Below are 10,959 nucleotides of genomic sequence, written 5' to 3' on the forward strand. Positions count from 1 at the left end.
TTCTCGGTCTGCCATCATCGTCTGCAGCATCTGCATCATGGCATCCTGGGTGGCACTGCGGGTTGGTGGGGCCATCTGAACATTGAGGTAGATGATAAGATAAGAGGGAAATTTCTATGGTTTGTTTTGTTAAAGTTTAAAATATTCATAACTTGAAAATTTGAGTAGTGTTGCGGGGGTAGAAACCAACAACACTTTTTCATTCATACCAAGCATCACACATTACAAAACTAACACACCGTTGGTTTGAAGAACCATTCATTCGTTCTACGATACAAGGGGATCCTTATATAACTCACACATACGAAAGTGCTTAAATGATACTACTCTTCAGGGGGGGATTCTTCATCTTCACGGGTAATGTTCTTGGCGAAAGGCGAGGGCGTTGTCCAACTCTTTGCGGGTCTTGTACAACATGTAGTCGAGGTAGGCAACATAATGGTTTATTTCCGGGTGCGGGGGCATGATTAGTGGTCTTCCCATGAGGTCATGTCCTGGGTAGTAAATGAAGTGGGTATTCTGGAGCTTGTTCATATTCTGTCCGCACAGACGAGCAATTGCTTCTTGCATCGCTCTGACTAGTCCTTCCTTCTAAGTGCTTCCCGTTACTGAAAACCAGATGTTTTCCCATATTGGAGCTCCAAGCTTTCCTCTCAGATTTGCAGTAACTTCCCACCGAGGTGGTCCTCCCGATGGATGGTTGAGGGGTATTCCGAAGAACTCGGGATACGGGCGTCCTAAATACTCCACTAGTTGCTTCAAATCCTTCTCGAACATCAGGTTTCCTCCATGGCCAACTTGATAGGACTTGCAGGTGTACTCCATCTGTGAAGAATTATGATGAGTACGTTAGAGAAGTGAGTAGTGTGTCAAAATTTTATGTAGTAGTATAAAAAGAATAGAGCATAACTTTCTTATTTTGAAGAAGATCTCAAGGATAAGAGGGAGAATAAGTTTTCATAAATAGTCACTTCATTTGTTTCGAAACTAAATTTTTCAGACGTCCACTCTAACTAGGGTCTCCTAAGGTCAACAATGGCTCTGATACCAACTTGTCAACACCCGGATTTCTAAGTCCAGATGCCTATTATGCCATTCCTCGCAATGCCAAGAATATTGTTTTTGCAAGACATAATAGATTGATATCACAACACGTCATTCATTACAACACATAATCGTCTTACAAATAAAGGATCACATGATCCAGTCTCATTACAATAATAGTAGTTCTATTGATCAATTACATAACACATAGCGGAAGCGAAATAGCGTAGTAGTAGTCCATTTATTCCACGAGTCAAGCTGTTGACGTCGGGAGTGATCCTAGTTGTCGTAGACGTCCTGCTGTCCTTCTTCCGGGTTCTGATACTCCTCTTCATAGTCTGGCCATTTGAATAGCCAGGGACACAGCCATGAGTACTTTAAAGTACTCGCAAACTAATACTAAGGTAAATACTAGCAACTATAGTAAGGGGGTGCTAAGCTCTAGTTTCATTTGCATAAAGCCAGTTTTATTTCATAAGCACTTTAATAATCAAAGACTCTTTATTTAACTCAAGTGGGAACATTAGTGTCATTCCCACAACTCAGTTGTGATTCAAAGTCAAAGTCACCTTTCAATTCAATTCAGAAGTCACCATTCATATTTTGTAAAAGTTCTGATGACGGAACAGTATGGCCTTTCCAATTGTCCATGACCGCGGACGCGGCTATTCGAATAGGTTAACTCTGCAGATGTTGTACACTTGTGCCACAATAATTGCAATAGTTCGTCAGGGGTAACTGGCCCTGATTTATCGTACGCGATGACGCGAACTACCAATCCTAACCTTTCATTTACATACCCTAGTATAGGCACCTCTCCCCATGAGCTTGGCCTCCCGGTGAAAACAAACCGTCAACCCGGGAACCGCACGGGGCTTGGGTAGGACATTCACCTCATTTCACGTCATTTCACTTTCAATGGAGGCAGCCTCGGCATAACCCCTATGACGCTTGTTCAGAGGGAACCCATACTAAAATACATAAGTTTCTAGTTAAGCCTTACCCAGATTCAGGTATTGTGGGGATACTTAAGAATTGGAATGGTATCGCATCCGAACCCAACCATCAGTTTTTTGGTAAATTTCACCAAGTCATTCACGAGTCACATTCACCTTCAAAAATCTTTCAATAGAATGACTCATCATTCCAAGGTTTCAAAGTCATTGGTTTTCACAAGTTCCCATCTAGAGTAGTCACTTTTAGTATTAGCACTAGCAACTAGTCATGAGGGGGTGCTAAATAACTTATAGCTCTTCTAGGCTAAGTGTGATACTCTTGTACTACTCCATAACTAAACTAAGTAAGTCATAAATCAAAAAGTAACTTTGATAGATAAAATTCAATAAAACTTGTAAAGTAAAAACTTGGGATAGGATCATTAGGCATAAGGTAAAATATAATGGTGCCTTGCTCTGGTAGAGCTTTGCACTAATCTATCTTGCATTGGTAATAGCTTGCCTTGATTGGTGAGGTGATCAAAGTGTTCTTCTTCTTCCTCTTGGTAGAATACCTCTTCCTCTTGATAGTCTCCGGTACTAGCGTCTATAAACGAATACGAGGATACAATTACCAAACAACACTTAAGTAGACTTAACTAGCCTTAATGGCTCACTCAAATGATCTACCATCACTACTTAACACTTATTCAAAATTAGGCTAGGGTTTCCTTGCTTAGTATTAGGAAAATAATTTTCTCTCATTGAAATTGGAATTAGGGTTTCTTATTTAGTTCTTTGGAGAAATAATTTCCTCTCATTGAATCTTCTTAAGATTTAATCTTATCAAACAACAAGGTATGATCACATGTTGACCAAGGTCAACACTTCACACTTATTATTTGAGAAACATGATTTAAATGAGATTCATCATCTCATGTGATTTAAATCCTATTTGATTTAATATCCCCAAGTGAGCAAGTGTGAGACCATCTAACTAAGGACCTCACATTACTTCAGAACACTTGGGAAAGTGATTTAAATGAGGTGCTACACCTCATAGATTTAAATTCCTAACTATTTGAAACTAGTCATTAACCCATGCACCTGCATGGGCTAGCATTTTTATTACTTCTTAAATGCAAAATTTTGTATGAATTACAATTAACAGACAAAATTAATAATTTCATAGATAGTTTTATGGTTTTTTACATAGAGCCATTGGAGCTATATGCTTTCTATGTATTTTTTTCATCTGATTGTGTGAATTGTAATTACTCTTTTTCATCTTTCAGTTTTTTCTCACAATGTTATCTATTTAAATATAGTGGCAAGTGACATCGGTTTTAGGAACTATGTAATCACTAATATATCTACAAAAACTATAATCACTAAACAAAAGTTCATGATTTATTTTCTAGAAAAATTTACCCAAAAAAAAGGTTGAGAGATTGGTTGTTGGGCACCTTTTTTAGAAAGTCAAAGTTTTTCATTACTCATCGCCTCTACATCTCGGATCTCGCATGTAGCCTAAATTTTATCAGATTTTGTGTAGCACAAATCAGTATATACGTTTGATTATCTTATATGCAAAAAAATCGTACTCTCCACTCTCTGGATAAATAATATCTAATTCTACATCAAGCAGAAGTAGTTAATTAATAGAAAACTATACACTGCAATGCAAGTTTCTGGATGGTTTAACATGAGATCCTAACATCGGATGATATAATTATTATTTCGCATATGCATAAATCTGATGTACTCCCTCTGTTATCAAATAAGTCTTACGTTAAATTTTATTAGTTTTGACCGACTTCCTAGAAAAAAATAGCAGCGTTGACGATAAATTAATATCGCTAGATTTATCTTGACATGTAGTTTAATAATATAGTAATTTAATGTCACATATGTTGCTATTTTTGTGTAAAATTTTATTCAAATTAAAAAAATGTTTAACTTCGGAAAAAAATACACTTATATGCAATTATTCAATGACAGAGGAAGTACGTGAAAACAAACGTCCGGCGATATAGGAGGAGCTTGTCAAGCCAACTCGACATCCTGTCATATTGAGCATTGAATTTGTGTTGCAATTTTTATTAGCACGTATATTTTTTATAGGAGAACACAGACTCAGTAAACTTACTCCAAAGGACAGCTACTTAGAATTCGTATTTTTATTGCGTACCGATGCAGTACCAAAATTGTCTACGTGAACATGCACCCATACGATCATTTATCTTTCAAAAAAAAACTCTTTTCACGTAGCAGCACACACATGTATCCGGTCAAGTTTACTTCAAGGACTATCATTAGGAGTAGTAAACAGTTAGGATTCCTATGGAACTGGACATTTAAATGGACCTGCACAATTAGTTCGGCACCACCCATTCAAAAATACGGTCGGACTGGTCGTTAGAGGAGTAAACCACTCAGACTCTTCCGGCCGCCTGATCTAATTTGTGCCGCACCATGACCAACCAAAAATAAATTTAACGTGTCAAGATGACGTTTTACGTTACATTATAATTTACGGCTCTCTCGACTGATCTTAGCCGTAAATTTTAGATCTAATTGTCTTAATTATTCTGATGATGTGGATTAACGTGGTGTCTCGTATGGTGCCTCTAATTAGTAAATATATAAGATGGTTTAAATGGGCTAGTTATTGACTACATAGCCAATATTTCGCTTCTAGCCCATGATCATGTAAAGAACTCATATCATATTTCTGCATATTAAATTAGAGTTTGTGAGATGTGAATTATGAGAGGTGGAATCACCCCAAAATTCAAAAGGTTTGATTTTTAATAATTATTTGAAAACTGAAAAGTATCTGAATTGTTATTTTTACTATTCAAATTCTACAATAGATCTTGAGGTGAATCCAGTGTGGTTGGATGGAGCCTTTCATGCTCTTTCCAAAAATATAAAGTTTGTCAAAATTGGTTCAGTGGTTTTGAAAATATTCAATTTCTAATTCAGCATCAGTATTGAATTTTGACTGAAATGATTCTATTCAAAATCAAAGTACTGGGCTTAGGCGGGAAACGAAATTGGGCCAGGGAGAGGTTAAATGGGCCGGCCCAATAACGCTTCAGAGCGCAGCGGGCCAGCTGACAGGGGGACCTACGCGTCAGTGACTAATAATTACCGAACCGGTACGCGTGAGTGGTGGCCGTCGGATTAAAAGGATGATCGACGGCCGAGGGTCGTCCTCATCTTCGACAAAGCTCGCCGGAGAGCTAACCCTACCGGCGGCCAGACTAGGGGGTCGGGGAGCTACCTGGGGGCGGGCGAGCGTCGGCGAGGAGGGCGTTCGGCGTTGGAGATGACGACGGTCCGATTGGTGGTGGTGGGAGGAGCTGCGGTGGCGTCAATCAACGGCGAGGTTGCAGAGGTACTGGCGGAGCTCCGGCAAGGAATTGGTGAGCTATGGCGGAAATTGGGCTGCGGCGCGGCTTGAGGAGAGGCTGTGAGGTAAGGGAGGAAGATTGGTGTGCTGGGATTGATCGGAGGACGTCTCTATTTATAGAGCGAGGGGGTGGCCGTGGCGCGCATGGCAGGTCGTCGATGGCGTCGTCGTTCCAGGGCTGTGAAGGGGCAAGTGATGGGCGCGTCGTGTAGGCGACGTCTAGGCGATGCTAGTGAGCGTGATGGCACGGTGGATGATGGTCTGAGGCGTGCAGGGGAGGTCATCGGCTTTGCAGTACTGGCGCGGCAATCCTTTGATCATGGCGACGGCGACTGGTCCTCCGCCGGCGAGTGAGCATGTCTAGCGTGTAGCTGTAGTGGTGCGGGTGTGTGATGCAGAAATAGAGAGGTAGGGGAGGACTGAGGCGACCGTGCGACGTCGTGCTCTGGCGCGTCCAGGGTGGTGCTGGTGCACGCTCTGGCGTGTCCTGGGCGTGGTGATCACGCTGGGTCTAGGGTTTGGAGGCATCCTTGTGTCCAGCAACCATGTCTAGGGTGTTTAGCATGAAAATGTAGAGCTATTTGATAAGGTGCTGTGGAGAGGAGAGGACCAGGGACAGAGGTGGTCATGATGGTGATCAAGTGGATGGGATGGGTGGCATGGGGATGGTACAGAGCTGTCCTTGGGCCAAATTCTGCATGGTTGTGATCAGTATGAGTAGAAGACTTGGTTTGGCAAGGTGATGATGACCAGAGAGGGCAGGGGAGTAGGATTGGCATGGTGAGGTCTAAATTCATGGCATGGCTTGGTGATGTCTACGGGTGCTTCTATTCTTGTAGACAGTGTTGGGCCTCCAAGAGCAGAGGTTTGTAGAACAGCAGCAAGTTTTCCCTTAAGTGGATCACCCAAGGTTTATCGAACTCAGGGAGGAAGAGGTCAAAGATATCCCTCTCATGAAACCCTGCAACCACAAAGCAAGAAGTCTCTTGTGTCCCCAACACACCTAATAGGTGCACTAGTTCAGCGAAGAGATAGTGAAATACATGTGGTATAAATAAGTATGAGCAGTGGCAACGGCACCAGAAAGTGCTTTGCCCAGGACAGTAAACAAGCAGTAGTAACGCAGCAGTAGTAACGCAGTAAAACAGTAAACAAGCAGCGATAGCAGTATTTAGGAACAAGGCCTAGGGAGTACACTTTCACTAGTGGACACTCTCAACATTGATCGCATAATAAATAACTCTTTCTCATATGTGCTACATACACTCTTTTGTTGGATGATGAACACATTGCGTAGGATTACACGAACCCTCAATGCCGGAGTTAACAAGCTCCACAATTCAATGTTCATATTTAAATAACCTTAGAGCATAATAGATTATTGCAAAATAAACCAAGAACTAACATAGTGCACACACTGTCCACATTACACTATGAAGGAGGAATAGATCACATCAATACTATCATAATGATAATTAACTCCACAATCTACAAGAGATCATGATCATAGCCTACGACAAGAACCACACGGTGCACACACTAGTCACCTTTACACCACGCAGGAGGAATAGACTACTTTAATAACATCACATGAGTAGCACACAACTAGTAGCGATACAAAGCTCATCATATGGATCTCAATCATGTAAAGCAGCTCATGAGATCATTGTATTGAAGTACATAGGAGAGAGATTAACCACATAGCTACCGGTACAGCCCCGAGCCTCGATGGAGAACTACTCCCTCCTCATGGGAGACAGCAGCGTTGATGGAGATGGCGGTGGTGTCGATGGAGAAGCCTTCCGGGGGCACTTCCCCGTCCGGCGGCGTGCGGAACAGAGACTCCTGTCCCCCGGATCTTGGCTTCGCGATGGCGGCGGCTGCGGAAGGTTTCTCGTACCGTGGCTTTTCCGTATCGAGGTTTTAGGTCCGGGACCTTTTTATAGGCGAAGAGGCGGCGTCGGAAGGTCGAAGGGGCGACGACACCATAGGGCCGCGCGGCCGGGGGTGGGCCGCGCCACCCTATCATCCGGGGCCCCGTGGCCCCCTCCGGCGACTCTCGTGTGTTCTGGATGCTTCCGGGCAAAATAGGAACCTGGGCGTTGATTTCGTCCAATTCCGAGAATATTTCGTTACTAGGATTTCTGAAACCAAAAACAGCAGAAAAACATCAACTGGCCTTTCGGCATCTCGTCAATAGGTTAGTTCCAGAAAACGCATAAATATGACATAAAATGTGCATATAACATGTAGATATCATCAATAATGTGGCATGGAACATAAGAAATTATCGATACGTCGGAGACGTATCAGCATCCCCAAGCTTAGTTCTCGCTCGTCCCGAGCAGGTAAACGATAACAAGGATAATTTCCGGAGTGACATGCCATCATAACCTTGATCATACTATTGTAAACATATGTAATGAATGCAGCGATCAAAACAATGGTAATGACATGAGTAAACAACTGAATCATAAAGCAAAGACTTTTCATGAATAGTACTTTCAAGACAAGCATCAATAAGTCTTGCATAAGAGTTAACTCATAAAGCAATAAATCAAAGTAAAGGTATTGAAGCAACACAAAGGAAGATTAAGTTTCAGCGGTTGCTTTCAACTTGTAACATGTATATCTCATGGATAATTGTCAACATAGAGTAATATAATAAGTGCAATATGCAAGTATGTAGGAATCAATGCACAGTTCACACAAGTGTTTGCTTCTTGAGGTGGAGAGAAATAGGTGAACTGACTCAACATAAAAGTAAAAAGAATGGTCCTTCAAAGAGGAAAGCATCGATTGCTATATTTGTGCTAGAGCTTTTATTTTGAAAACATGAAACAATTTTGTCAACGGTAGTAATAAAGCATATGAGTTATGTAAATTATATCTTACAAGTTGCAAGCCTCATGCATAGTATACTAATAGTGCCCGCACCTTGTCCTAATTATCTTGGACTACCGGATCATCGCAATACACATGTTTTAACCAAGTGTCACAAAGGGGTACCTCCATGCCGCTCTGTACAAAGGTCTAAGGAGAAAGCTCGCATTTTGGATTTCTCGCTTTTGATTATTCTCAACTTAGACATCCATACCGGGACAACATGGACAACGAGATAATGGACTCCTCTTTAATGCATAAGCATGTAGCAACAATTAGTATTCTCATATGAGATTGAGGATATATGTCCAAAACTGAAACTTCCACCATGATTCATGGTTTTAGTTAGCGGCCCAATGTTCTTCTCTAACAATATGCATGCTCCAACCATTAAGGTGGTAGATCTCTCTTACTTCGGACAAGACGGACATGCATAGCAACTCACATGATATTCAACAAAGAGTAGTTGATGGCGTCCCCGAAGCATGGTTATCGCACAACAAGCAACTTAATAAGAGATAAAGTGCATAAGTACATATTCAATACCACAATAGTTTTTAAGCTATTTGTCCCATGAGCTATATATTGTAAAGGCGAATGATGGAAATTTAAAGGTAGCACTTCAAGCAATTTACTTTGGAATGGCGGAGAAATACCATGTAGTAGGTAGGTATGGTGGACACAAATGGCATAGTGGTTGGCTCAAGGATTTTGGATGCATGAGAAGTACTCCCTCTCGATACAAGGCTTAGGCTAGCAAGGTTGTTTGAAGCAAACACAAGAATAAACTAGTACATCAAAACTTACATAAAAGACATATTACAAGCATTATAAGACTATACATTGTCTTCCCTGTTGTTCAAACACCTCACTAGAAAATATCTAGACTCTAGAGAAACCACTCATGCAAACCAAATTTTAACAAGCTCTATGTATTTCTTCACCAATAGGTGCAAAGTATATGATGCAAGAGCTTAAACATGAGCACAACAATTGCCAAGTATCAAGTTATTCAAGACATCATACCAGTTACTACATATAGCATTTTCCGTTTCCAACCATATAACAATTAACGAAGCAGTTTCATCCTTCGCCATGAAAATTAAAAGCTAAGAACACATGTGTTCATACGAACCAGCGGAGTGTGTCTCTCTCCCACAAAAGCATTTATTCAAACAAAAACAAAAACAAGAAACATATAGACGCTCCAAGTAAAGTACATAAGATGTGACCGAATAAAAATATAGTTTCAAGAGAAGGAACCTGATAATTTGTCGATGAAGAAGGGGATGCCTTGGGCATCCCCAAGCTTAGATGCTTGAGTCTTCTTGAAATATGCAGGGATGAACCACCGGGGCATCCCCAAGCTTAGAGCTTTCACTCTCCTTGATCATAGTATATCATCCTCCTCTCTTGACCCTTGAAAACTTCCTTCACACCAAACTCGAAACAAACTCATTAAAGGGTTAGGGCACAATAAAAATTAACATGTTCAGAGGTGACACAATCATTCTTAACACTTCTGGACATTGCATAAAGCTACTGGAAGTCAATGGAACAAAGAAATCCATCCCACATAGCAAAAGAAGCAATGCGAAATAAAAGGCAGAATCTGTCAAAACAGAACAGTCCGTAAATACGAATTTTAAAAGGGCACCAGACTTGCTCAAATGAAAATTCTCAAATTGAATGAAAGTTGCGTACATATCTGAGGATCACTCACGTAAATTGGCATAATTTTCTGAGTTACCTACAGAGAATTTTGCCCAGATTCGTGACAGCAAAGAAATCTGTTTCTGCGCAGTAATCCAAATCTAGTATCAACCTTTCTATCAACGACTTTACTTGGCACAACAAAACACAAAACTAAGATAAGGAGAGGTTGCTACAGTAGTAAACAACTTCCAAGACACAAATATAAAACAAAGTACTGTAGCAAAATAACACATGGGTTATCTCCCAAGAAGTTCTTTCTTTATAGCCGTTAAGATGGGCTCAGCAGTTTTAATGATGCTCACATGAAAAATAGAGTATGAAGCAAAAGAGAGCATCAAGAAGCAAATTCAAAACACATTTAAGCCTAACATGCTTCCTATGAAAAGGAATCTTGTAAATAAACAAGTTCATGAAGAGCAAAGTAACAAGCATAGGAAGATAGAACAAGTGTAGCTTCAAAAATTTCAGCACATATAGAGGCATTTTAGTAACATGAAAATTTCTACAACCATATTTTCCTCTCTCATAATAACTTTCAGTAGCATCATGAGCAAACTCAACAATATAACTATCACATAAAGCATTCTTATCATGAGTCTCATGCATAAAATAATTACTCTCCACATAGGCATAGTCAATTTTATTAGTCGTAGTGGGAGCAAATTCAACAAAGTAGCTATCATTATTATTCTCATCATCAAATATAGGAGGCATAGTATAATCATAACAAGCTTTATCCTCCATAGTAGGTGGCACCAAAAGACCGCTATCATTATAATCATCATAAATAGGAGGCAAAGTATCATCAAAGAAAAATTTATCCTCAATGCTTGGGGGACTAAAAAGATCATGAAAACCAGCTTCCCCAAGCTTAGAATTTTCCATATCATTAGCAACAATGGTATTCAAAGTATTCATGCTAATATGTTCCATGGGTTTTTTAATTTTTGCATCAAACCATCC

Source organism: Lolium rigidum, chromosome 5, assembly GCF_022539505.1.
Source record: "Lolium rigidum isolate FL_2022 chromosome 5, APGP_CSIRO_Lrig_0.1, whole genome shotgun sequence".
Classification (NCBI taxonomy): domain Eukaryota; kingdom Viridiplantae; phylum Streptophyta; class Magnoliopsida; order Poales; family Poaceae; genus Lolium; species Lolium rigidum.